General features: G+C 48.8%; 1 pseudogene; it reads left to right on the top strand.

Annotated features, from left to right (window-relative positions):
• The first annotated feature begins 7688 nt into the window (after nucleotides 1–7688).
• LOC135881583 (solute carrier family 22 member 6-A-like) lies at nucleotides 7689–24019 on the top strand (annotated as a pseudogene).
• Nucleotides 24020–24997: the final 978 nt, after the last annotated feature.

Here is a 24997-nt window from a genome sequence, read left to right as displayed (position 1 = left end):
CTCAGTCCTTTAGGCCACATGGCACTGGGCATCAGTGAGTCGACTGGCTGCTTCCAGCTGCCTCCTCCATGTCTGCCCCATTCTCCTGTCTCTAGACACCCATAATGCTCAATCCCCATTGCTGTAAATTGCAAATACTTTCCTTATTGGGAGACTCTGTGGTGAGAAAGCTCCATAGATGGAGAAGCTGTGAGGTGAAGCTTTCTCTGTAGTGCTGTCCCCTTGGCCCCAGTGGTTTGCCAATATTCAGAGCCTTGTAGAGTTCTTTCCATTAGCAGGAGAAATTGATGATACAGACAGGTATGTTCCTGGTAGGTTTTCATAGATTCACAGAGTTTGAAGTCAGAAGGGCCCATTATATAATCTAGTCTGATTCCCTGTACGGAGCCCAAATAACTTATGTTTGGCTAAAGCATCTCCCAGCAAGGCAGCCAGTCTGGATTTGGAGACATCAAGCGATGGAGAATCCACCACTCGCCTCAGGAGTTTGTTCCAATGGCTACTCATCTGCACTGGGAAACACTGTTGCCTCTAATTGGAATGTGTCTGGCTTTAACTTCCAGCCATTGGTTCTTGTTCTGCCTTTCTCGCAAGGCTGAAAAGCCCTTTAGTACCTGGGATTTTCTCCCCATGAAGGTCCTTGTACACTGTGGTCAAGTCACCTCTCAATCTTCTTTTCCTTGAGAAGCTAAACAGAATGAGCTGCCCAGGTCTCTCACTGTCAGGCATCTTCTCCAGCCCTCAAATTGTTTCTCTGGCTCTCAGCTGCACCCTCACCAATTTTTCAACGTCCCTTCAAGAATGTGCGCACCAGAGGCAGTATTCCACTCTGGGTATCACCAATGCCTTCCTTATACAGAGGTAAAATCTCCTCCCTTCTCCTACTCACTACTCCCCAGTTTATACAACTAAGAATCGCACTGGGCCTTTAAGCTACAGCATCGCACCGGGAGCTCATGATATAATCTAGTTTATTCACAAAGAATGCACACAGTCCTGTTTCTCCGAGCACAGAAGAAAATAACAACAGCCAACTGTTTCCCTGCTCAGAAATCCCCAAGTCTGCCCCACCAACAGGCTCTGTGCCCAAGAAGCCCTGTCTCTCTGCATCCTCTCAGGCTCCCACAACTGTTTCTGGCTTCCTGCCTCAAGCACACTCAGGCTGCAAAACCAACCTCCTAGCCCCTGTGTCTGCAACCTGGGAAACCCCTCAGCAGGCAGGGTGTAGCTCTGAGCTTCGAGAGGGGGTCACTTCATTCTTTGTAGCTGGCTCTCCTGTATAAAGGGGCTTAATTGCTTCTTCCACAAATTGAAACGGGGCTTGGCACACCCATCAGCTTTAGCGAAGTCTGTGATTGTCTTTCAGCAGTTCTCAAACTTCATTACACCGCGACCCCAGGAGGGGGGACCGAAGCCTGAGCCCGCCTGAGCCCCACCGGCACGGGAGCCAAAGCCCAAGCCCAAGAGCTTCAGCACTGGGAAGTTGGCTCAGGCTTCTGCTTCAGCCTCGGGTCCCAGCAAGTCTAACGCCAGACCTGGTGACCCCATAAAATTCAGGACCCACAGTTTGAGAACCCCATGTCTTTGGTTTTAATGCACCATGAAACTACACTTGAAGTTGATTTGTAAATGAAGATCTCTTAGGAAGAGAGACTGTTAAATTGCTGTTGTTGGGTTCATACAGAAATATGCTCAACTTTTGTAAATTGATTTTAGTTAGATTATTAGATTGTGATTTTTCCATTTACCAATCAGGCAACCCCCTGACCCAATAAAGGACAGTGTGAAAAAAAAGGACTCACTTAATGGCCACTGTTAATAATCCCTAGTTCTTGCCTAGGACTTTGCAGCCATGGTTCTCAAAGCGCTTTACAAAGGAGGTCAGGACTGTTATCCCAGATTTACAGATGGGGGAGAGGGGATCTCTAACTTGTCCGAATATCCCTTTTCAAAACGAGACGTTTTGTTTTCAGTTTCTAAATGGCCGTCTTGAATTTTTTATTTCTACAGAAAAAAAAATAGATGAAAAAGGTGGAAATTGAAAGGCGTCTTTTGAGTCACCCAGCTGGACTTTTTTCTTAGGTTTATCGGTCCGTGAACTTTTTGGAAATTGCGATTTTTTGTCCAAACGCGAGATGGGAAAAAATGTCAAAATCGTGAAGCCTCAGGAGGGATGGGAAAAAATGTTCCCCTCCCAGCTCTACCCCCAGCCTCACATCTGCCCCTTTGCCAGCCCAGCAATGAATTACGTACCGTCCCAAACCCCACAGCAATTCTGCCCCCCAGCCCCATCTCTGCTCCTCCTGCAGCTGCAGGAGTTCTTCACCCCCCTCTCCCAGGCCTAGAAGGGGGCAGGTGCAGTGAGGTTCCCATGGCCCCTTTCCAGGCCAGGTGTTGCTGGAGGGAGAAAGGACGGGGGAGGAGCAGAAGACCCATCCCATTGTTCTGGGGAGGGGAACTTCTTGGACTGTGCTCAGGACTGTGAGTCACCCTGTCACCCCTGCCTCCAACAAAAGGGCGTTCCCTGTGGTAGCTGGGTGTCAGCTCCCTCCCTCATGCACTGCCCTCTGGGCAATGCCAGCCCTAACCTGGCCTTGCGGGTACCAGTCATTGCACCCCAGTCCCCGAGTCCCTTCAAATCGTTCCCCTGCGAGATCCAGCCCCTGACACTGGCTACTCCCAGCAATCCCAGCACCGCTGCCCCCAACGGTGGTTGTACCTTAAACCACCGCTCCTGCAAGCCATGCAGCACTGGCCGGCACCTACAGGGAAACACAGAAACAAGAGAGAGGGGTGGAAATTGGGGGGGAGGAGGAAGAGAGGGGCCAGGCCCTGGTTTGCAGGGGGGGAGGAAGAAGAGAGGGGCTGGGCCATGGTTTGCAGGAGGGCGGGAGGCATAGGTGCTGGAACTAGGGCTGTGGGGGGCGCTGCAGCACCCCCTGGCTTGAAGTGGTTTCCATCATATACAGGGTTTACAGTTTGGTTCAATGGCTCTCAGCACCCCCCTGTAGAAATTGTTCCAGCACCCCTGGGGGAAGGAGGAAGAAATGGGCTGGGCCACGGTTTGCACTCAGTAGCTGCTCCTGCAGTAGCCTCCGCTCCTACTTCCCTCCCCACGACAGGCTGCAGCCGCCATTGATTCTGCAGTGCAGATGGCAGATCTGCCTCTGAGTCTGCCCAGGTCAGACAGGGGCCTCACAGAGCTGTGGGGCAGGGCACAGACTGGCTATGTGAGCTCACACTGCCCTGCTCAACCCCACAGAACAGAACTGCCCCACTTCTGCTGAGCTCCTCAGCTTTTCCCTCCCCCCAGCAAACATACGACATGACCCAAAAGAAATATCTGTCCATCCATCTATCCCCATGCACATCCCCCCAGCCCCATATGTATCAATGTATCTATGCCAGTCACTGGTACCTGGGAACCAAGACAAATGACAACCCATAACGCAACAGTCTTAGGATCATATCTTATTTCTTTTTTACTCAGATATTATCCTTCGTTAAAAAACCCCAAATGGCTTGATTGAGACCCCTAGCATTTCAGCTGCAAGGCATGAGTGGCAGCATGTAACAAACAAAGGACACCTCCACTAAGCCAATCAGGCTGACTCTGGCAGTACTGGACATACCAAGACACTCATCAGACATCAAAACTACACCACAGCAAGAAGAGCCTTGTGAGGAAGAATGTCCTCAGAGTTAATGCATAAGATGAGGACTCACAAATTCAGGGCTCCATCCCCAGTTCAGTTACAGACACTTGGGCAAGTCATTTTGGCTCTCCCCGTGCCTCTGTGTAGTGGGCCCAGCACAAGCGTATGCGCCACTTTTGTTGGGTCAGTTGAAACATTTTGTTTATCTTTCAACCATTTTGTATTTTCCAAACATTTTTTTTGTAATTAGCTCAGATTTCTAAACAAAAAGTCATTTTACACTGAAAAACTGAAATTTGTCATCTCCAATTTTTCGTCTTCAAATCTTTTTTCTTAAAATGTTTTAGAGTCAAGATATTTGTCAAAAACGACACTTTCCTGCAGAACATTTCCTGCAAAAACCTTTTGCTAAATTTTTTCAGACCAACGCCAATTACAACCCTCCCTTTGGTCTGTATTGTCTATTTAGACTGTAAGCTCTTTGGGAGAGGGATGGCTCGCACTATGGGGTTGTACAATCCCTGGCACAACGGGGCCCCAATCTCAGCTGGGTATATCCAAGTGGTATTTTAAGAATAGTGATGACTAAGGACTAGGGTGACCAGATGTCCTGATTTTATAGGGACAGTCCCAATATTTGGGTCTTTTTCTTATAAAGGCTCCTATTACCCCCCACCCCCGTCCGGATTTTTCACATTTGCTGTCTGGTCATCCTACTCAGGACAGAGGCGGGCTTGTGGTATCTCAGCTAAATCTGGATCCTTTTTAGTTATAGTTAATTTCTAGCCCTGTGGTGTGAATAATATACCCACCCAAAGACAATCTGGTTTAGCAGCTTGGATCAATGTGTTTGTCACCTTTGCACTGGAAGCATTTAGCGCTGTATCTAGCACATTGCTTTCAGACTCAGGGCCGGCTCCGGGCACCAGCTGAGCAAGCTGGTGCTTGGGGCGGCAGATTGTTCGAGGCGGCATTCTGCCCAATCCTAGGGTGGCACGGCCGCTTTTTTTTTTTTTTGTTGTTCCACTCCGGCTGTAGGGGGCGGCGGTGCAGAGAACCAGAGCGCCCTGCAGGGCAGTCCTCTTCCTTCCCTCCCTGCCGACCGGAGCAGAGCCCTCGCGGCAGGCGGCAGGAGGCGGTGCAGCAGGAGGGGCCGCGTGGCAGCGCCCCTGCTGTAGCCCTGGCCGCTCCCTTCTCTCTCTCTCCCGCCCGATCCCTCCCCTTCCTCCCCCCTCCCCAGCCGGTCCCCCTGCACCCGCGCTGCGGCCGTGCCGCAGGTTTTTTGGGGGTTTTTTCGCTTGGGGCGGCCAAAAAGCCAGACCCGGCCCTGGCCTCCTGCCAGGATCCCAGCCATGTAGATGGACTGAGCCATCTGCTTCAGCTGCCGGGAGTCACACACCAGGTCCCACTGTAAGGGAGATAGAAAACGAAGCTGGGCTCCAGGAGGAATACTGGCTTGTGGTTAATGCCCCAGACTGGGGCTGAGATTTTCAGAGCCATTAATGGCATTTAGACAGCCAGTTCCCATAACAATCATTACAATTAATTTTAATTTATTAATTACAAGTCCAAAGCTACCTACGTTTAATGGGAAATGTGATCTGCAGGGCATCACAGCCTTAATCTCTCTGAGCCTCAGTGTCCATCATCTGTAAAATGAGGGAGGATCATCCTGGTCTCTAGCTTTGTCCCTGTGCAGCACCCAGCACAGCTGGGCCCCAATCTCAGTTGGGGTCCACAGAGCACCCAGCACAGTCTCAGTTGGGGTCTGTGCAGTGCCCAGTGCAATGGGGCCCTGATTGGAGCTGGGGTCCATGCAGTATCCGGCACAAGGGTTCCCCAGTCTGAGCTGGGCTCTGTGCAGTGCCAGGCACAACAGGGCTCCACTCTCAGCTTGGGTCTGTGTAGCATCTGGCACAGTGAGTCTCCGAACTCAGCTGGGTCTCTGCAGTGCCTGGCGGAATGGGTCCTTTCGATGTTAATGTAGGATCAAATATAATGATCCCACGTGAGGCGGATGGTTTTGAATGGAGTGAGCGTTCAAGAGACTGGGACCCCTACTCCTAGCTCTGACACTGACTTACTGTGACCTTGGGCAAGTCATGCTGTGAGATGGGATAGTAAGGTTTAGTCACTATTGTAAAGCCCTTTGAGATCTAGGGGAGAGCAGGGTTGGCTCTTAGCATCATTCACAGTTCCTTTAATGCGGATTAGTGGATTATGTCCAGTTTAATTGAGAGGAAACTGACTGCAAAATGGACAGGGGAATTCCCACCCCAACCAGTGCAACCACAGATTCCTCCTACTCATACACTGAAGGAATCAAGCCTCTGTGAAGCGTAAAGGCCATGTCCTGCTTTCCTTTACACCTGTGCAATGGCAGCCACTTGAAGCTGCATGGATTGAAGTCGCCTGGGGGGGCCAGAATGTAACTGAGAACAGCACATGGCCCTGGATGAAATTCTGCACTGGCTTAGGCTGATGTCAATAGACATGCAGGGGCTGTAGGTTGGTGCAAATTTTAAGATCAGATACTAGGAAGAGGAGGACAGTGAAACTTACTTTCAAAAATCTATGAAAAGGCATGATTCCAACAAAAATATTTTCAACTCCTTGACCCCAACTTCCACCCCATGGTTTCAGCATCCTTTTTCCAGCTGGTTACCCGCACTGCAGCAGGTCTTGCTCTCACGTACCTCTGTAATGATGGTGCTGGTGAAAATGCTCTTGTCTTACACCCACCCATCAGCGCAGGGTTCAGTCTCCAGCTCGGTTAGGTTTGTGACTGTGGCGTTGGAGTCTAGGAGCTGCCACTGCATAGTGACAAAGCGGTGACACTTCTCTGGCTGCAGGTTGCTGTCCATGGGGATGGAGACCCTGATGAGGTCCTTGGCAGCGAGCTTTCCGGTGAGGTTGGTGTAAGGTGTGTTGTTGATGTTGATATGGACCTGGCAGTGGTGCTCAGAGGTGGCAGCAGTGAAGTTCTGCAGGAGGTTATGGCTGGCCATCATGAAAACTGGGATAGCCAGTAAGATAGCATAGATGATTTGGAAGCGACCCATCCCCCCGATGTGGTCTAAGAGTTCGGCAAAACTCATGGTGCTGGGTTGAAAGATTCAGCACTAACCGTCTGGGTTAAGCAAAAACGATGGGGCTCGAATAACCGACGTTACCTGAATAGGTCGATTACTTGTAAAAATTAAACGTTGTGTGATGAAAATATCTACACAGAAAGACATTAATTTGAATCCATCTTGTATTCCACTTCACAACTTCAAAGACAGCCATAAAGCGCAGTACTTCTTACAAAAAGTCAGCTGTTGGCAAATAGTGTCCATGGATTCTTGAGGGTGTAGTTTCCAAAGAAGAGGCGTTGAGTTATATTCTCCCTAAATAACTGAGTGTGCTACCACGTTGCTTCTCCTTTGTTGCAAAAATTCCCATGCAACCATTCCTAGTTTCCTGTCAGCTGCGGGAATACTCCACACACCTTTTCTATGAACTGTAGACCCATAAGGGAATGGTTTTGCCAAGCTTAATTCCACGTTGATCCTTGCATTTTACCCTCTAGAAAAGCAGGTAGGGGTTTATATATCCCTTGGAAGATTATATAAGGCCTTAAGCAGGTCACTTGGTTAAAATTTTACTTTGTTTTGCATGGATTAAGTCCAAAAAAGAGAGAGTCTGAACAGGGCTGGCTCCAGCTTTTTTGCCGCCCCAAGCGGCGAAGCAGGAAAAAAAAAAAAGGTAAAGCCAATCGGCGTCCCTTCGGCCGCAGCTCAATCGCACCGCTTCATTCTTCAGCGGCAATTCGGCGGCGGGTTCTTCGCTCCCTCTCTTCCTCTTCGGCGGCACTTCGGCGGCAGCTCAAAGAGGAAGAGAGGGACTGAGGGACCTGTTGCCGAATTGCCACCGAAGAGCCGGATGTGCCGCCCCTTTCCATTGGCCGCCCCAAGCACCTGCTTCCTTCGCTGATGCCTGGAGCCAGCCCTGCCTGCAAGCCTCATCATTAGCAGCTACAGCACAGCTGATATGAAGTATTTTCATCAATAACCTTTTGTCACGTGCCATAGAGCTGGTTTTAGAACTGGGGCCTCCTGCCTCTTTGCCCCTTCCCCAAGCCAGGAAGCCATGCCAGTCAATGGCACCAATACTTCCTTGCACCAGGTTTAACTCCTACTCTGAACACACTTGCCTCAGTATCCTGGGTTTCCCTCACCTGTTCTTGGTTCTTTTTGGCTCAGGTTTGGCCGCAGGTCTCTCTTGATCTGGTGCTACTTGCAGATGGCTGTCATGGGCACCAGCACTGCCTTCTCGCCCAGCTTCACTTGCTACTGCATCTTCCGCTTCCTGACCGGAATGGCCTTCTCAGGCATTGTGATGAACGGTGTCTCTCTGTGTAAGCGTGTCCGGCGCCTGACATCCCAGACACAAGCTGAGCTGGTTACTGGGGATGGACAGAAGTGCCTTGTTCCCGCTTCTGATAAATTACTCTATGGTGGGAGCATGGAGAGACCAGAAGCACACACCACATGGGTGGGATGTCCAAGGTCTCAGCACGAAAATTGGGTGCTAGATTTTCCAAAAGTCCTTGCTACCATTCCAACCTGGATTTACCAAAGCACTCAGCAGCTCCCTTTGGGACACTGATTGCTACAGCTGACAAAGACCTGAGCACGTTATTTAGGAGGTATTTTGCACCTCGAAATCTGGCTGTGTCCTCTTCTGAAAATGTGGTGCCTAAACGAGAACTGAGTTCTCTGGAACAATCCCACCTCCGTGTGCTTTTGCAGTGCCAGAGCACAGGAGATGCCACAAAACAGGGCAGCTTCCAATAGCATGCAGGTCCCTGTAGTGAGGCGGCCTGGTTCCCAGCCGTCCCAGAGTGGGACGAGCCCCTCTGGACGCCAAAGTGGGCGAAGCCAGTGGAGCTTGCGCCCACCCCCTAGAGGTCAGGGCGCAGGACAGGAAGTACAAAAGCCCAATGCCAGAGCTCACTAGAGGCCCGGCCACCGGAGAAGCCAGACGCCTGTGGCCTAGCTCCCAGTTGGGAGATTCCTGCAGTTTGCGGCCGACCCGAGGACTGGCCAGACGCTGACCAGCCCTTGGAGAAGCTGGTAAACTCGCCTGTGGCAAGTTACCCAGAGGAGCTGCCAAGCCTACCGCCCGCCGGGTACCCAGAGGAGCCCATGGTTCTTGACTCCTTGGAAGACTCTGTCCAGACGCAGGTACCTCTAGAGGGGGAGATAGGAAGTAGCCCGGGGGCAGCCGACCCTAGTCTGGTTGCAGCACACCCAGAGCCAATGTCAGTGTGTTGCGGTCAGGATCCCAACTGACGCAGCAACGGGTCTTCTGCCGCTGCTAGGGCCCCGGGCTGGGACGCAGTGGAGTGGGTGGGCCTGCGTCCCTCCTGCCACCCAACGTGTGGGTGGCAGTCTCCCCCTCTCCCAGGGCCTTCGGAGCCAGGACCTGGGCCTCCGAAACTTATTTGTCTGCTCAGCCCCTGCCTGAGGGCCTGAGCCACTGACTGTTTGTTGCCCCGCCCTGACCCAGGGCCTGTGCCTGATTGAACTGTTTGCTGACCCCTGCCTGAGGGCCTGAGGTGCTGACTGTTTGCCGCACAGCCAGGCTAATTCCCGGACCTAAGTAGTGAGGCGGCCTGGTTCCCAGCCGCCCTGGAGGGGGATGAGCCCCGGCCGAACCCCTACAGTCCCCAAGAATGGAAGGGAAGCTATTTAGAGTGGAGTGCCGTCATCAGATGACGATGATTCACAACAGAACAGACATTCCACAATACATCTTCTACAGAACAGGTACAGGCCATGTGCATCAGCCAGGAGCTACAGAATGCCCTCCTCATTACTATAAAGTCCCTTGCACTATACAATGTATACAGGGACCTCTAGGAACTGAAGGACCCAGGGGCAGCTAGGTATCAGAGGCTAATGGGATTCAGCTTATTCAATTACATAACAGCTGTGTATTGTGGCTGATGTACTTCAGGGTGCATAAGTGTGCCATTGTGGGATGTTAGAGCTGCTGCAATCCTGCAGGGTACAGTACAGCCTGCTACCATTGGGGGGGGGGGGGGGGGGTCTTCTGGAGTGTTTGCAACCCTCCAGGATACAGTACTGCTTGCTGCCACCAGGGGGCTGGAGTTGCTGCAGGGCGCAGTACTGGCTGCTGCCATGGCGAGGGGGGATGGAGTGCCTCCAGCAGGGTGCAGAACTACCTACTACCACTAGGTGGGATGCAACTAGCAGGGGAAGGAGGCATGGATCGGGGAATGCAGGTTCTGGGGAGCTATTTCATCTCAGCCTCAAAGAGCCAGGGGAAGGCTGTTTGTACATGTTCCTGCTGCCTCCGCTCATGCTTGTTCTCACCACTGGAGGTCATCAGCCCAAGGACAGAGAGATTATTTTCCCTTTGTGTGTATCTCTCCCCAGCTGTGGAATGGACACCTACCTGCACACGGGCCGTTGTGGGCACCATGTATGGATACTGCTACACAATCGGGCAGTTCATTCTGGCTCGGGTGGCTTACGCCATCCCCAATTGGCGCTGGCTGCAGCTTGTGGTGTCTTTGCCCTATTTCATCTGCTTCATCTACTCCTACCAGGATTCCATTTCTGATCCATTCCCCTTCCATCCTGCTTTTCTCACTGGATGCAGGAACGAGACAAACTTTAAGCAAATAGAATAAACAAATCTCTTATCCTGGTTCTCAAAATCTTGCATCTCAATTACTGCAATATGCTCTTCTCCGGCCTTGGCAAATGCAATCTTGCTCCACTTAGGCCTTGGCTACACTTGTGAGTTACAGCGCTGTAAAGCTGCCCCCAGCGCTGTAACTTACTCCCCGTCCACACTGGCAAGGCATTTGCAGCGCTGTATCTCCGTGGTTGCAGCACTGCATGTACTCCACGTCCCCGAGAGGAATAGCGTGTATTGCACTGCTGCTGCAGCGCTGCGGCGCCAGTGTGGCTGCCCAATGCGCTGTGACTGGCCTCCAGAAGTATTCGGCAGTATCCCACAATGCCTGTTCTAGCCACTCTGGTCATCAGTTCAAACTCTACTGCCCTGGCCTCAGGTAACCAACCATGTGACCCACCCTTTACATTATAGACTCATAGACTCATAGACTTTAAGGTCAGAAGGGACCAATATGGTCATCTAGTCTGACCTCCCGCATGACGCAGGCCACAAAAGCTGACCCACCCACAACAGAATCTTCCAGCCTGCGACCCCTGCCCTATGCTGCGGAGGAAGGCGAAAAACCTCCAGGGCCTCTGCCAATCTACCCTGGAGGAAAATTCCTTCCCGACCCCAAATATGGCGATCAGCAGAACCCCGAGCATACAGGCAAGATTCTACAGCCGGACCCTCATTTTACCCGCGATGGCACGTTAATGCCTAATTGACTAAAATCACGTTATCCCTTCAAACCATTCCCTCCATAAATTTATCAAGCCTAATCTTGAAGCCAGAAAGGTCTTTCGCCCCCACCGTTTCCCTCGGAAGGCTGTTCCAAAATTTCACCCCTCTGACGGTTAGAAACCTTCTTCTAATTTCAAGCCTAAACTTCCCCACGGCCAGTTTATATCCATTCGTTCTCGTGTCCACATTACTACTGAGCTGAAATAATTCCTCTCCCTCCTTGGTATTAATCCCTTTGATATATTTAAAGAGAGCAATCATATCCCCCCTCAGCCTTCTTTTGGTTAGGCTAAACAAACCGAGCTCCTCGAGTCTCCTTTCATAGGAAAGGTTTTCCATTCCTCGGGAATTTTAAAAATCCCCTTCCTGTTTGCTCAGCCCGGCGTGGCGTGGAGTGCTATCAGCGAATCTTTCCAGGTGACCATGCCTCCACGCACCAAGCGAGCCCCAGCATGGAGCAATGGCGAGTTGCTGGACCTCATCAGTATTTGGGGGGAGGAAGCTGTACAGTCCCAGCTGCGCTCCAGCCGTAGGAATTACGATACCTTCGGGAAGGTATCAAAGGACATGATGGAAAGGGGCCATGACCGGGACGCCCTGCAGTGCAGGATTAAAGTGAAGGAGCTGCGGAGTGCCTACTGCAAAGCCCGCGATGCAAACGGCCGCTCGGGTGCTACCCCCGCCACCTGCCGATTCTACAAAGAGCTGGATGCGATACTTGGAGTTAACCCCACCTCCACTCTGAGCACCACCATGGACACTTCAGAGCCGGTGGGGGGGGGGGAGGAGGAGGAGGAGGAGAAGGAGGAGGAGGAAAACGGGAGTGAGGGTGGTGGACCGGATGGAGACACCCCGGAATCCCTGGAGCCATGCAGCCAGGAGCTCTTCTCAAGCCAGGAGGAAGGTAGCCAGTCGCAGCGGCCGGTACTTGGTGGAGGACAAACAGAGGAGCACGTTCCCGGTAAGCGAGGTTTTTTTCAGGAAGGAATTTTTTCGGTGCGGGCTCTTTGGGAGAGGAGGGTTAGGCATGCATGCCTAGATGCGGAATAGTGCATTGATGTGGTTTATCACATTGCGGTAATTGGCCTCGGTAATCTCCTCGAATGTCTCATCCAGAACGTGTGCAATGCGCTTGCGCAGGTTTATCGGGAGAGCCACCATGGTCCTTGTCCCAGCCAGGCTAACGTGTCCGCGCCACTGTGCCGCGAGGGGCGGGGGGACCATTGCTGCACACAGGCAAGCTGCATATGGGCCAGGGCGGAAGCCGCATTGCAGTAGAAGTCCCTCCCTTGCTTCCCAGGTCACCCTCAGCAGCGAGATATCGTCCAGGACGAACTGCTGTGGAAAATGTTGGGACTGTGTTCAGTGTAGGTACCCCCCTGAAGTTGTTGGCTCTCCCCAAGGCACAGAAACCCAGAGGACTGTGCAGCCCTGAAACAATCAGTCCCCCTTACTCACTATTTTGAGGCTCCCGTGGGATATATGTGCTCTGTTTCGGATGGGAAAATTATGCTATTGTGTAGACCCTGTGTGTTTTCTACTCCTTAAGTGCGGGGAAAATCATTATTCTGTCTGGTATAAACAATGCTGCCTCTGTTAAATGTTGCATTTTGCCTATACAGCTGCATCAACCTTGAGACCTCAGCCGTCCCTCTTATCACCTGTTCAGAGACTGCAAAGACTCAGGAAGAGACCACGAAAAAGCAAAGAAGACATGCTGCAAGAAGTGATGCGGCAATCTATTAAAGAGAATGAGAAAGCACAGAACTGGAGGGAGAGAGAAAGCAGGATCCGCCAGGAAAACGCAGTGCACTGGCGGCAAAGCACGGAGCACCGGCAGCAAAGAACGGATCGGCTCATAAGCATCCTGGAGCGCCAAGCAGAGGCTATCCAGGAGCTCGTAGCCATGCAGAAGGAGCAGTACCGCAAACGCAAACGCCACCCCTCCCCCAGCCCTTGTCCCAAAATTCTTTCCGTTGTGCCCCACTGTCACCTCCAACCCACTTTCCCCAACTTCCGTGTTCTTCACGCCTCCAGCTGCATCCAACACCAGTATCTTCACCACGCAGCCCTGAAAACCACGACTCTTACCCTCTGCACTCAACCCCCATCACCATGCAGTATAGCTATCCTGAAGTGCAACACTCACTGCACAGCACACCAGACAGGACATACGCGAATTTGTGATTTCACCGTTCCCCACTCCACCCCCTTGTTTCTTTTCAATAAATGGATTTTTTGGCTTTGAAAACATTCTTTATTATTGCATAAAGTAAAAGACTCCTTAGCCCAGGAAATAAACAGGCACTGCAAGTCTGCTTGTCTGCTTAGCAAACACTGATTCCTAAAGATTGGAACTACTGCACTTCACTCCCGTGCAGGGCACCAGATATCACTGCTGGTTTTCAGCCTCAAATTGCTCCCTCAAGGCATCCCTAATCCTTGTAGCCCCGGGCTGGGCCCCTGTAATAGCCCTGCTCTCCGGCTGTGCAAATTCAGCCTCCGGGTGTTGAACCTTGGAGGTCCATGCCTGAGTGAAGCTTTCACCCTTCCCTTCACAAATATTATGGAGGGCACAGCACGTGGATATAACCGCAGGGATGCTGTTTTTGGCCAAGTCCAGCTTCCCATACAGAGATCGCCAGCGGGCCTTTAAACGGCCAAAGGCACACTCCACAGTCATTCGGCACCGGCTCAGCCTGTAGTTGAACCGTTCCTTGCTGCTGTCAAGGCTCCCTGTGTAGGGTTTCAGGAGCCACGGCATTAACGGGTAAGCGGGATCTCCAAGGATTACAATGGGCATTTCAACTTCCCCTACCATGATCTTCTGGTCTGGGAAAAAAGTCCCGGCCTGCATCTTCCTGAACAGCCAAGTGTTCTGAAAGATGCGTGCGTCATGCACCTTTCCGGGCCAGCCTGTGTTAATGTCAATGAAACGCCCACGGTGATCCACAAGCGCCTGGAGAACCATAGAGAAATACCCCTTCCGATTAACGTACTCGGATCCTAGGTGGGGTGGTGCCAGAATAGGAATGTGCGTCCCATCTATCGCCGCTCCACCGTTAGGGAACCCCATTTGTGCAAAGCCATCCACTATGTCCTGCACGTTACCCAGAGTCACGGTTCTTCTGAGTAGGATGCGATTAATGGCCCTGCAAACTTGCATCAACACGATTCCAACGGTCGACTTTCCCACTCCAAACTGGTTTGCGACCGACCGGTAGCTGTCTGGAGTTGCCAGCTTCCAGATTGCAATAGCCACCTGCTTCTCCACTGGCAGGGCAGCTCTCAATCTCGTGTCCTTGCGCCGCAGGGTGGGGGCGAGCTCCTCACACAGTCCCATGAAGGTGGCTTTTCTCATCCGAAAGTTCTGCAGCCACTGCTCGTCATCCCAGACTTCCATGACGATGTGATCCCACCACTCGGTGCTTGTTTCCCGAGCCCAAAAGCGGCGTTCCACGGTGCTGAGCATGTCCGTGAATGCCACAAGCAATTTCGTGTCGTACGCGTTACGCGGCTCGATAGCATCGTCGGACTCCTCACTCTCACTGTCACTTTGGATCTTAAGGAATAGTTCGACAGCCAAAAGTGACGTGCTGGCGAGATAAGTCAGCATACGCCTCGGCAGTTCGGACTCCATTTCCCGCAGACAGATCGCGCTGCACAGAAACCGTTGAAAGATGGCACCAAAGGTGGACGGAAACAAAGGGATTTCTGGGATGTGAAGTGATGCATCACGGGGTGTTGGGACAGGACCCAGAATGCCCCGCACCCACGCCCCCTTCCCACAACCCATGGCGCCAGAATGGAAAGAGGTGCTCTGTGGGATAGCTGTCCATAATGCACCGCTCCCAATGGCGCAACAAATGCTGCAAATGTGGCCAGGACAGTGCGCTGGGCAGCTGTCAGTGTGGACAGACTGCAGCGCTTTCCCTATTCAGCTGTACGAAGTCAGGTTTAACTCACAGCGCTGTACATCTGCAAGTGTAGCCAAGGCCTTACATCCATTCAAAACACTCCTGCAAAGATCATTTCCCTGTCTCATCGCTTTGTCCATGTCACCTCTCTCTTTGCAGCTCTCCACTGGCTCGCCGTTCTTCATCACATCATACATAAACTACTCATCTTCACTTTCAAAGCCGTTCACGCCCTACTGCACCATACCTATCCCATCTGTCATTCACTAGCACAATGCCGACTCCCAACTCCGATTGGCCCAGGATGCCTGCCTCCATTGCCCGCTTGCTAAATTTTCAAACAAGCACCTTTGTTCATTCTATCATGCTGCCCCTCATACCTGGGAGGAGTTCCCCTGTAAACATCAGCAAAGGTACCTCATTGTCCTTCTTCAAATCCTTCTTCAAACTCTCCTTTGCTGTGTGGCTTACAAAAAAACCTGACGACGGTTAGGCTGCTGGTGTGCAGAGACCATTGCCTGTCGTGCTGAACAATATTGTCTCACTGTTTCCTTGTGCTCTTCTCTCTGTATCCACCTGTTGTTGCTTGTCTTGTCCTTAGATTATAAGCTGTTTGGGGCAGCGACTGTCTTTTTGTTCAGCGCCTGGGACAATGGGGTTCTGCCCCCTGACTGGGCCTTCAGGGCATTACGGTAATGCAAATAATGAACAAAGAACTATGAAAGCTGTGGAGTTTCATACCTGGAATTGTTTCAGCAAACCAGGGAAATGGCAAGACTCAGAGGATAACGTATGAATAGAGAGAGTTGAAAATTTGATGTCTTAAATTTGTTTTCTATGAAAAATGGCTCCCCCCCCCCCAAATTCCTTCAAAAATTTGCAACGAAAGCAAACATTTTATTTTAGTTTTCAGGATTTTTTGGGTGGGGGGTTGCTGAAAAATAACCATTTCTTTCTAAATTTGTCAATTTTTTCAGTGTTTTGGAGCCATTTTTTTCTACTTTCCCCCCATTTTCCAGTGGAAAAATGAAAGCAAAAGGGGAAAAAAAAAGAGGAAATAAAAAACAAACCCCAAAATGGAAACAAAATGAAAACTTTTGTTTTGTTGAGAAAAATTTAAAATATTGTGAAAAATTTCCAGTGAAAGCAAAGCGGGCTCTACTCCACCCATAATGTCACTGCTGGGTAATATGAGGAACTGACCTATCATGGGTATTTATCTGGCACCCATCACCATAGTATCTAGGCACATCACAGTGTTTAATATATTTATTGTCACAGCTAGAGCTGGCTGGCAACAAACATGAGAGTCTTTGAGACTTTGAAAAGTTTTCCCATCCTGAACCTGGCCAAAAGTCAAACCCAGGAAAACTTTTGTGAATTGATAATCTGAAAAAATATTCCGGTTGGGTCAGTTGAAATGTTTCCTTTTGATAATTTTGAAATTTTTCTTTTTGATCTGGAGCTTGTTTCTTTTTTACCCTTTTTTTTTTTTTTTTTAAACTGTAAATGATCAAAATTTTTGAAACAAAATTGTTGAAACTTTTAATTTTGACAAAGGACAAATTTTGAAACGTCCTTTTTTTTTTTAAATCAAGAGATTCATTGAAACCGACCTTTCCTTGCAAACAGTTTCAGTTTGAACAAACCCGCATTTTTCAATGGACAAATATTTCAGCAGAAAAGTGCCGACCAGCTGTAACCACAACACCCTTCTGAGGGACAGCAGTGCTATTACCCTATTGTACAGATGAGGGGATTCAGACACAGAGACAAATTAAGTGACTTGCAACGGTCACACAAGAAGTCTGCAGGGGAGCAGGGAGTTGAAGTCAAGTCTTGGCTATCACCCTATCACCATCCTTCCTTCCTGATGCGTGGCAAGGTGCAATACCACCTGCTGCCACTGGGCAGTCTCCTGGCGGGAATGGAGCTTCAGGTTGCAGTAACACTTGGCTGTCACCAGGGGGCTGCAGGTAGCAGGGGGGAGGAGATAGACCAGAGAATGCAGGTTCCACTAAGGCTATTCCACAACATGCTCCCTGCTGCCTCTGTCACTGCTTGTGCCCAGCACTGGCTTTGGGCACTGCCTTTAGTGTAGAAGAGCAGCACCGTGCTCCAGTGGGGCTGATCGCAGTTCTACAAGTGCAATGCACGTGTTCTGTGCAGTTGTATTTTCATATCTTCTGCTTCCCAGGTGGTTCGCGGAGTCCGCCCACTGGCTGGTGATAGCCAGCAGACCCGACGAGGCAGTGAAGCAGCTCCAGAGTGTGGCCAGGATAAACAGGAAGAAGGAGACAAACTCAATATAGAGGTAAGACTGGATCTCAGAGAGGCTGAGAGCTCCCACCAACTCCAGCGGCCGATATAGGCACGCGAGACAAGCAGATATAAATCAGTGTGGTTGCACTCATGTCATGGGGACTCTGCACATGTACACCAGTGGCGCAACTGGCTTTAGTGTTCCCTGAGCAATGATATTCTCACCATGGTCTGACTTCTTTCTCGTACAATGGGATTCCCATACGTACAAGGTATCTTCTATCAATCTCTCTACCTATAGTCGTACATACATAACCACCTATCCAGCCATCTATGTATCCATCTCTAGAAATAAACACCTATCTTTTATAAACATATACTCATACACATAATCTCTCTATTCATCTCCATCTATCTTTCATCCCCACACACACTCTCTATCCATCCATCCCCATACAAATGCTTCTATCCATCCAACTATCCATCCATCCCCATGCACACCCTTCTATCTATCCATCCATCCATCCCTCCCTCCCTTCCTACACGTACACATTATTTTGTCTAGACTGAGGCCTCCTCTGAAACTAGAATTTTGGCACCACTGGATGATCCAGAATCTCATTCTCTCCCATTCCCCAGCTCTGTTTCCAGGCCTTTCCCACCATGGAGGCCCCATGCCGTTACCCAGAATTCTCTTCTCCCCCCAGGTTTTGAGATCCAACATGCAGAAAGAAACAGCCGCTGCAAAGAACAGCTATACCTTCATCAACCTGGTGCGGACCCCTGTTGTACGCCAGATCTCCTTCTGCCTCTGCTTTGTATGGTTAGTCGGCTCTTGTGCTTGCACAAAGAGGAAACTGAGACTATGATATGAAGCAGTCTGCAGCAAGTAAACCAGACACGACAATTTGCTGAGAAATGGGGCAAATAATGGATTTTCTGACCCGCAGGCAATTCCGAAAAATCAGTACAAAAAATCATTTTGGGTTGAACAGAAAACCATTTTTTTCTTAATTTTTGACTAATCAAAAAGTTGAAAAAAAATCAAGTGAAATTTTGTTTTGATTTTAATTATTTTAAGATTTTTTAAAATAAAATTAAAGAAATGTTTGAGACAAACATTCATTTTGAACCAAAACTGAAAACATTTATATTTTGTTTTGTTTTTGTTTTGTGGGGCTTTTTTTTTTTTTATCTGAAACAATTCAGCAAAAAGGACATGAATTCCCTAAACATTTTGATGTCATTGAGCCTGCATTTTGTGCTGAAAAAAGTTTAAGATGAAAAATTTTGCTCAGCTCTAAGCCCCATTGACGCTCCACTTCATCCAATGGCATGTCAGTGACAGTCAATTTCAATTGACCGGACAGTCAATTTCACCTTGATTGAATATCCCACTAGATCACAATTCAGTATGTTATAGCTAGACTTCGGTAAATCCCACCATCAGGAGTCACTTCTACCCAGAAGCAGGAATAGGACCCAGGAGTCCTGGCTCCTATAGTCACCTATTCCTAGTCCTAGGACACATTCCATGTGCAGAGCTGGGAAAAGAACCCAGGAATCCTTGGTGCCTAGTGTGTCCTGTTCCAGCTATTGGCCCCCATTCCTCTCTGAGAGTTAACAACAGCGCAAAGTCACCCTCTTGCTCTAACCACTAGGCCCCACTCTTCTTCCAAAGCTGTAAATAGAACCCAGGAGTCCTGGCTCCCAGCTGCTCCCCAGTCTAACTCACTAGACCCTAATCCCCTCCCAGAGCCATGAACAGAACACAGTGCAGTCTACCCACTAGACTACACTGCCACCCAAAGCAGTGAAGAGAACCCAGGGGTCCTGACTCCAACCACTAAACACATTTCCAGGGCCTATTGCTGAAAGGGAACATGCTTGTAACAAATAAACTCAATGATAAGGACTCTCTATGCATCAATACCTGTCTGCTTCATCCCAGGTTCTCCACCAGCATTGCCTATTATGGGTTGGCCATGGACCTGCAGAATTTTGGTGTCAATATCTTCTTGATCCAGCTGGTATTTGGAGCTGTTGATTTCCCAGCGAAGTTCATCTCAGTCCTCACACTCAGCTCCATCGGGCGCCGGTTCACACAGGCCTTGACCCTCATCCTGGCTGGACTCTCTATCCTAGCCAACATCTTTGTCCCACAAGGTGGTTACTTGGTGTCCTGGATTTTCAGGGTTCGATCCGGAAGTGTTCAAGCCTTTGTCCTACCAAAGGTCCAAAGCCTGGCTGATATGGTCAGCTGCAGGGGAGGGAGAAGAGCCAGGAGAGCTGATCAATAAGGGCTAATGGGGCTCAAGCCCACCGATACGTCACAGCTGTGTTCTGTGGCTGAGGTACTGCAGGGTACAGAACCACCTGCTGCTGCCAGGGATTGAAGCAGCTGACACGTGTTTACGACTCCAGTTGCCATGGCACTTCCCCATGAAGCAACCTGAGAGACATGTTCAGCCTGATCCAGGCTGGCCTGTTGCAAGATGGTTGCGAAGTGGATGAGCCGCTGTCTGGGTGGGGTGACAGACACAGTTTCACAAACCAAGCTGGGTAGATGGTTATTAGTATTTGATCATTGGGCGAGGTGCTGCACAGACCCCAGATGACATCAGGGCCCCATTGTGCCAAGCACTGCACAGACCTAAAGGGAGAGACAGGCCCTGCCCCAAAGAACTCACAATCTAAATAGACACAACACAGAAAGGACTATCACTCTTATTTCTAGATGGCAAACTGAGGCACAGATCCTCAGCTGGTGTCAATTAGCCCAGCTTCATTGATTTCTTGCCCCTTTTGGCTTCAATGGAGCAGCTGGGGATTTGGCTCCATTGACTCCAGTGCAGCTATGCTGATTTACACCAGCTGGGGATCTGGCCCCATCGGCACCAGTGGCTGGGGATACATCCCATTGCCTCCTAACCCTTCTTGAGCATTTCAGCCTTTTTCCACGTGCTTAACCCTCCTCCATTGTGTGCTTCTCCCAAGATCTGAAGTCCCTGCGCACCGTTCTGGCTATCGTTGGAAAAGGCTGTCTTGCTGCCTCCTTTAACTGTGTCAGCCTCTACACGAGTGAGCTGTACCCCACAGTGATTAGGTATGTAGAAAAAACTCAGAGGGTGCAGCTCAAACTTCACATGTAGCCCCGTGGAACAGCAAAAGACCAGAGCCAAGTGACTAGTGATTAGAGTTGGGCGGGAATTTTTCATCAAAATGTATTTTTCTGACGGAAAAAGCTATTTCATCAAAGCCAAAGCTTCTCACAGGAAAGGGTTGGTTAGAAAAAATGGGGGGGGGGGATGTGGGGGAGGGAGGTCGGAAATTACATTTCCAAAACGAAAAATTCAGTTTTTTCTGTTTGGAAACAACTTTGTGTTTTGGAATGTGTATTAAAAAACAACAACCCTTTTTTGTACAAATTCATAATGGTCAAAATCAAAATGAAATGATGTGAGGGACCCAAACCAAGATTTTTTTATACTGTTGAATTCACAAACTTTTTTGAAATGTCAATAGTTCGTCCTGATTCAGAATGGGAAAAATGTTTGAAATCTCAAAATGTATCATGGGACAGGATAACAATTTCCTGACCAGCTCTACTAGTGATTTTGGGCACCTCAGGGGATGCCCACTTAGGACACCGCAACTGGGCCTGATTCTCTGCAAATGCTGAGGATGTGCCATCTGAAAAGTGAGGGCCCTCTGAGGCGTCTCAGTCTAGCCACCCAAAATTGCCCTTCTAGGAACGAAGAATTGCCACATCAGATCAAAGATCCAGCTAGCTCAGTCCCAGCTGCAAGAAACCCTGCACTTGTGTGGTAACCTGCCCCCAGGAAAGATCCCATTTGTTAAATTAGCACCTAGAGACCACACCAGAGCCCCATGGTGCCAACTGCTGCATAGACCCTGACTGAGATCAGGTCCCCATTGTACCAGGCACTCCACAGATCCCGAGTGAGATCAGGGCCCCCATTGTATAAGGCACTGCACACACCCAAATTGAGATTGGGGCCTCATTGTGCCAGGTGCTGCCCAGATACATAGTGACAGCAGTCTCTGCTCTTCACAATCATAATAGACAAGACAGACTGAGGGTGCAAGGAGAAAGAGATGAACGGAGAATTGAAGCGACTTGCCCAAGGTTACACAGTGGGTCAGTGGCAGAGCAAGGAAAAGACCCCAGGTGTCCTGATTCCCAAGTCACTCTACTAGTCCACAGGGCCTGGCTGAGAGGTACTGCTTGGCTTATTGCCTGTGAGCTCCTTAGCCCAGATTTTTCTCATCACTGTGGCTTATGGTAATAGCTCTGTTTGTTATGATTTCAAATTCACAGGCAGACCGGCATGGGTTTGAGCAACACCATGGCGCGTCTGGGCAGCATCATTGCCCCATTGGTAAAAATGTTGGAGGAATACATTCCCTTCCTGCCACTGATCATTTATGGAGCTGCCCCAATCATCTCCGGCATTGCAGCGACCTTCCTGCCCGAGACGCTCAACGTGCCATTGCCTGAGACCATAGAGGAGGTGGAGACACGGTTAGTAGAATCTATTGGGAGGCAAGAACAGTAGCCATAACGCACCTTGTGGGGGCTTTGTGATATAGACATGGGTCCACTGAGAGAGAGAGAGCACAAACAAGAAATGATATGCATGATTAGATAGATAGAGAAGAACGGCCATACTGGGTCAGACCAAAGTTCCATCAAGCCCAGTATCCTGTCCGCTGACAGTGGCCAATGGCAGGTGTCCCAAAGGGAATGAACAGACAGGTTATCAAGTGATCCATGCCCTGTCACCCAATCCCAGCTTCTGGCAAACACAGGCTAGGGACACCATTCCTGCCCATCCTCGCTAATAGCCATTGATGGACCTATCTTCCATGAATCTATCTAGCTCCCTTTTGAACCCTGTTATAGTATTGGCCTTCACAACACCCTCTGGCAAGGCGTTCCAGAAGTTGACAGTGTGTTGTGTGAAAAAATACTTTTGTGTTTGTTTTAAACCTGCTACCCATTAATTTCATTTGGTGGCCCCTTGTTCTTGTGTTATGAGAAGGAGTAAATAACAATTCCTTATTTATTTTCTCTATACCACTCATGATTTTCTAGACCTCTATCATATCCCCCCTTAGTCGCCTCTTTTCCAAGCTGACAAGTCCCAGTCTTATTAATCTCTCCTCATACGGAAGTCGTTCTATACCCCTAATCATTTTTGTTGCCTTTTTCTGAACTTTTTCCAATTCCAATATATCTTTTTTGAGATGGGGTGACCACATCTGGACGCAGTATTCAAGGTGTGGGCATACCATTGATTTATATAGAGGCAATATGATATTTTCTATCTTATTATCTATCCCTTTCTTGATGATTCCCAACATTCTGTTTGCTTTTTTGAATGCCACTGCACATTGAGTGGATGATTTCAGAGAACTATCCACAAGGACTCCAAGATCACTTTCCTGAGGAGTAACAACTAATTTAGACCCTATCTTTGTATATGTACAGTTAGGATTATGTTTTACAATGTGCATTACTTTGTATTTATCAACATTAAATTTCATTTTCCATTTTGTTGCCCAGTCACCCAGTTTTGTGAGATCCTTTTGTAGCTCTTTGCAGTATGCCTGGGACTTAACTATCTTGAGTAGTTTTGTATCATCTGCAAATTTCGCCCCCTCACTGTTTACCCCTTTTTCCAGATTGTTTATGAATATGTTAAATAGGACTGGTCCTAGAACAGACCCCTGGGGGACCCCACTATTTACCTCTCTCCATTCTGAAAACTGACCATTTATTTTTACCCTTTGTTTCCTACCTTTTAACCCAGGAGTCAGCAACCTTTCAGAAGTGGTGTGCCGAGTCTTCATTTATTCACTCTAATTTAAAGTTTTGTGTGCCAATAATACATTTTAATGCTTTTAGGAGGTCTCTTTCTAGAAGTCTATAATATATAACTAAACTATTGTTGTACATAAAGTAAATAAGGTTTTTAAAATGTTTAAGAAGCTTCATTTAAAATTAAATAAAAATGCAGAGCCCCCCCGGACCAGTGGCCAGGACCCGGGCAGTGAGAGTGCCTACTGCTGTTTTAACCAGTTACCAATCCATGAGAGAATCTTCTCTCTTATCCTATGACTGCTTATTTTGCTTAAGAGCCTGTGGTGAGGGATCTTGTCAAAGGCTTTCTGAAAATCTAAGTACACTATATCCACTGGATCTCCTTTGGCCGCATGCTTGTTGACCCCTCAAAGAATTCTAGTAGATTGGTGAGGCATGATTTCCTTTTACAAAAACCATGTTGCCTATTTCCCAACAAATTATGTTCATCTATGTGTCTGACAATTTTGTTCTTTACGATAGTTTCAACCAATTTGCCCGGTACTGAAGTGAGGCGTATCAGCCTGTAGTTGCCAGGGTCACCTCTGGAGCCCTTTTTAAAAATTGGTGTCACATTAGCTATCCTCCAATCATTTGGATAGATAGATAGATGGATAGATAGATAGATAATCTGATCCCATTGACTCCAGTGTAGCGATGGCTGATTTACATCAGGTGGGATCTGGCCCCATTAGCTCCAAGCATGTTTTAAGCCAAGTACATCTCTTGATGCTTGTATAAATGTTAATATTTACTGATATTCTTTTTCATTGAGACCCAGGCATCTGAGAGATGAAGAACAACAAATGAAGATCCTTCTGAAACCCACCATGTCAGACCCAGCCAAGGAAGCCAGTTAAGGAAAGAAAAATGAGCAACTGTTGTAGGTTCTATGGGTACAATTTTCAAAATGCCAAAGTGCCTTAGGAGCCTATGTTCCATTTTCACCAGTGACTTAGCCACTCCCATGAGAGTTAAGTGCCTCATCTACCTGAGCACTTCTGAAAATCCCACTGGGCACTTATCTGAATCTCTTGGCACCTAAATACCTTGGAAAATGTGGCTCCCAATCATTTTTGAAAGTGGGGGCTTAGGCACTTTTGAAGACTCCGCCCTATCTCTTTTACTGTTTTAATCATGCCAGAAGTACTATGCAGGCATCAGTGACAACTCCATAGGGGTTGAATTTTGCACTTAATGCAGGGAATCAACCTCTTCAAACAGCATGTTGACCTCCAAATCACAGCAGGAATTTATACCACGGGACCTGCTGCTGTGCAAGGTGGGGGACACAAATCAATTACTCTATGTAGCTCCTCCATGTAGTTCAAAACCCGGTGTTGCACTCTGCTGGGATCCAACATATGGTACCCAAGAGCTCAGCAAATACTTTCGGGCCAGATCCTCAGCACGTGTTAATCCACATAGTTGAGGATTGGCCCAGTACTGCAGGACAGTCACGTGGTGGCAATTCTTAAGGGAATTCTGTAAGAATATGTACAGAAATGGTGGCAGAATATAGGAACTGCTGGACTGATCACAGCCAAGGTCCATGTAGTCTCTCTGACAGTGGTCAGCAGTAGATGCCTTAGAGGAAGGTGTAAGAAATCTGCAGTGGGCAGATATGAAATTATCACCCCACCATTAAGTCTCATCCTGATCTTGAACTGTCATTAAAGTTGGGGGGAAATTGATTTTTCAGCTCACTCGCAACTTGGAAAAATCAAAGGAAAAAACACGTTTTGGCTGAAAATGAAATGGTTCAAAATTTTCAGCAAATCAAAACGTAAAAAATTGGTTTCAAACTAAACATTTTGCTTTGATTGCAAATTGCTTTT

Source organism: Emys orbicularis, chromosome 7, assembly GCF_028017835.1.
Source record: "Emys orbicularis isolate rEmyOrb1 chromosome 7, rEmyOrb1.hap1, whole genome shotgun sequence".
Lineage (NCBI taxonomy): Eukaryota > Metazoa > Chordata > Testudines > Emydidae > Emys > Emys orbicularis.
The sequence above is the reverse complement of the archived record's forward strand: the minus strand, read 5'-3'. Positions and strand labels throughout refer to the sequence as shown.